Source organism: Pseudorca crassidens, chromosome 3, assembly GCF_039906515.1.
Source record: "Pseudorca crassidens isolate mPseCra1 chromosome 3, mPseCra1.hap1, whole genome shotgun sequence".
NCBI classification, from domain to species: Eukaryota; Metazoa; Chordata; class Mammalia; order Artiodactyla; family Delphinidae; genus Pseudorca; species Pseudorca crassidens.
In genome coordinates, this window is record NC_090298.1 from 158,095,909 (window position 1) to 158,099,376 (window position 3,468).

Below are 3,468 nucleotides of genomic sequence, written 5' to 3' on the forward strand. Positions count from 1 at the left end.
TCTGTGGTCATGATCTAAAAATTTCACTAGCAACTTTCTTTTTTATTTTTATTTTTTTTTGCGGTACACGGGCCTCTCACTGTTGTGGCCTCTCCCGTTGCGGAGCACAGGCTCCGGACGCGCAGGCTCAGCGGCCATGGCTCACGGGCCCAGCCGCTCCGCGGCATGTGGGATCTTCTCGGACTGGGGCACGAACCCGCGTCCCCTGCATCGGCAGGCGGACTCTCAACCACTGCGCCACCAGGGAAGCCCGGTAGCAACTTTCTTTAACCATCTGCTCAAGAAGCCCAAAGTCTAACAGATGTGCATTCGCCAAATTTATGTAAGGAGAACCAGGTGCACCAGCAAAGATGGCCACTGAGATGAGAGATCCAGGGGCCTCAGCATCCTTAAGGCTGTCTCCTGTACCTGTGGAGATTTTCACGTAGCTGCCTTTGGTGACAGCAGAGAACTTCGGCTCAGGCACACTCTCTGTCCTTTGAGAAGGTGCTAGGCAGGTGGGCAGTCTTGGGGTTCAGAGAGGGTAGGCATAGACCCACCTTGTAGTTGGGTAGGAGAGGGTGGACAGATACCTGGTATATTCTGTCAATGTTTTCTCCACTGCTAATCACCCACCAAGAACTGAGACCTCATTGTGTTTACCTGTTTACATTGCCAGCTCAGTATCTGAATCAAAATGGGATATTGATAATGTGCGGTATAAGGTGCACCTTGTCAATTCTGCCCTCCCAAGAGAGACTGGACTCCTATTGGAGCAGGAGCTTGGAAACCAGCTTTTCCAGGTGCTGAGAAGAGCCTGCTGCTATCATAACGCCAATTCTCTGACACCAACTGGTTGTCCACTGTGGACAGGGAGTGTTGCCTGCCATTCCAGTAAACAAGGATCAAGCCATCGGCCACGGCAGCGCTGCCCCTCCCTCCCCGACTTGTGCGCCCTGAGGGGAATACAGGATAGAGAAAAACAGGGACTTCCCTGGCAGTCCAGTGGTTAAGACTCCGCACTTCCAACACAGGGGGTGTGGGTTCGATCCATGGTTGGGGAGCTAGAATCCCACATGCCAAGGTTAGAGAAAAACAGGAAGCATGATGTGCTTTGGATACTGGCCCTATAGAGTTCAGATGCTTATCTAAGGAATAAATTCAATGAGCCCAGATTCTTGCATCTTCCCTTACAGAGAAAAGTGTTAAAATCATTAATTTGAGGTGTCTGCTTTTGTGATTAGCAGTAATAAATGCAGTCACTCTCCCACTAGGGCGGACAATCTGAGAATATGGAACACATGATTTTTGGTTTTGTTACTCTTTTGGGTGAAGGTGAGATTTTTCTGAGCTGGGTTTTAAGTGGCAGAGGGAAGCAGATTCCTTTTTTGCAACTTTTCATGGTCACTTGGGAAAGAGAAGTCTGAGACAGAAGATGGTCTGAAGCCAGACAGCCTCTTTCTCCCTAAACCTGAGCTGATCTCCTTCGGCCTTGAGAAAGGGCCCTCCAGGGGATATCAGTGCTCTAGGCCATGTGCTCCACACCCCCTCCCCCACCCATGTTTGGGTCACAAGATGTGGCTGAAGAAGACAGAACCACAACCCAGGCTGAGTTTCAGGCTCTGGATAGCAAAGGTGAAGTTGAAACTGAGCAGGACCCTGTGGGGCCCTCCTGGGCACAAAAGCCTTTCTGTGTCCCCGTTTCTTATATGTAGGAAATAGGCTTCATTCGGCCTCCTTGACCTTCCCTGAGTCAAAAGGGCAGATTCAAACAGTTGCTAATCAAGGGAAGGGAGAAGAATGCGGAAACAAGGAAGGAGCTGTCAATAAACAATAGTGCAGTGTTGGGGCAGGGTCCTAGTTCCTCCTCAAGGAATATACATAACAATATCTTTGAGTTCTTCTGATGGAACTAAGGCTCCAACCCAGGTGGAAGATGGTAAGTTCATGCTGAGCACAAGATCCCTGGAATACTGCCCAGTTTCCTCAGCACCAACCAATCAGAAGAAAGTCACACACCCTGCAGCCCTCACCCCAAATTTTGCCTATGAAAACATCCCCCCCCCCCCAGAAAAGAACAGAAAACAAAAAAAGACAAAACAACTTTTCCTCCTAAACCATTGAGGAGCTCAGGGGTTTTCAGCATAGGCTACCCATTCTCTTTGCTTGACCCTGCAATAAACGTTTCTCTGCTCCAGACTCTGATGTTTCAGTTTATTTGGCGTCTGTGCATCAGGGACACAAATTGTGTTCAGTAACAAAGTCATGATAAATCCAGGGAAGAAAAAAAAATCATTTTTAATGAAAAGGCCCTGGTCGGCTTTGAAATAGGTTAAGGGTGACATATAAAGGAAGGGGGCAGGGCACAACCATTAAAAGAACGACACAACCATTAAGAAGAACAGGAAACTGGTTAGAACGTACTAGGTCCAAGATGGCGGAAGATTCAAATTCCAGTAGACCTTGAGCCTCATTATACGCTCATTGTAATACATTAGCATCTAAATGACACACCCACAGGTGCCATGACAGTTCCGGGCCGAACATAAAAGGCGGAAACGTGGGCGGTGGCCCAGTTCCTGGAAATCTCTGCCCTTTCCCCAAAATAGTTGGAATAATCCTCCCACTCGTTAGCCTATGAAATTACCCAACTCATAAAAGCTAACCACTCCCACACCTCGGGGCCACTCTCACTTTCTAAGACCCTGACCTCATGCCCTGGGGTCACCTCCCTTGCCTTCTGAGATGGCGCATACTCTGTCTACGGAGTGTGTATCTCTCGAAATAAACCTACTTTAACTTTACTTCGGCTCCCTCCTGAATTCTTTCCTGTGTGAAGCCAACCAAGGACTCTCACTTGGCGACCCGTCCCAGGGACTCACTCGAGACCTGGGACATGACCATTTTCTTGTGTCCCATTTTTCCTAGCACGTGGGGAAGAGACTTCATGAGAAGAGGACTTCTTTTACCCGGAAACACCTAGGAGTTGCCTTCACTCCTCATCCCTCTCCCTTGCTCCCTTGGTGGCTGTGAGGGACTCTTATAAAAGTCCAGACGACTTTGGCTTGGCAGCTGTGGGCAATAGATGACAATTAACTCTTGGGTGCCACCTATCTATTCCTCAGAGGGACAACTCTCTTTGGGACCCCAAAGTATCACTTTGGGGACTGGTTTATTCCAACAAGGCTACAGCAGAAGCTCCACGGTGGGGTGGGATGGGAGGCAGGGGTGGTCCGTTTCTGGGTATTGTGTATCCTAGTGCACTTTTGTCTTGATAATCAGATCAAACCTCCAACAGTCATGGAAACACTGATATCTTGGAGGTACTCGGCTCTCCCACCTATAATCTCCTGCCCCTCCCTAACCTCTGTCTGTCTTTTTGTCTTGTCTGTTTTCCGGAAAGGCGTGTGAGTGCAACAGAGAGACCTATGGAGGAGACCTGACTGGATTCTGGTCTCACCATTCTGCACAGCCCTGAGCATTTTCCTG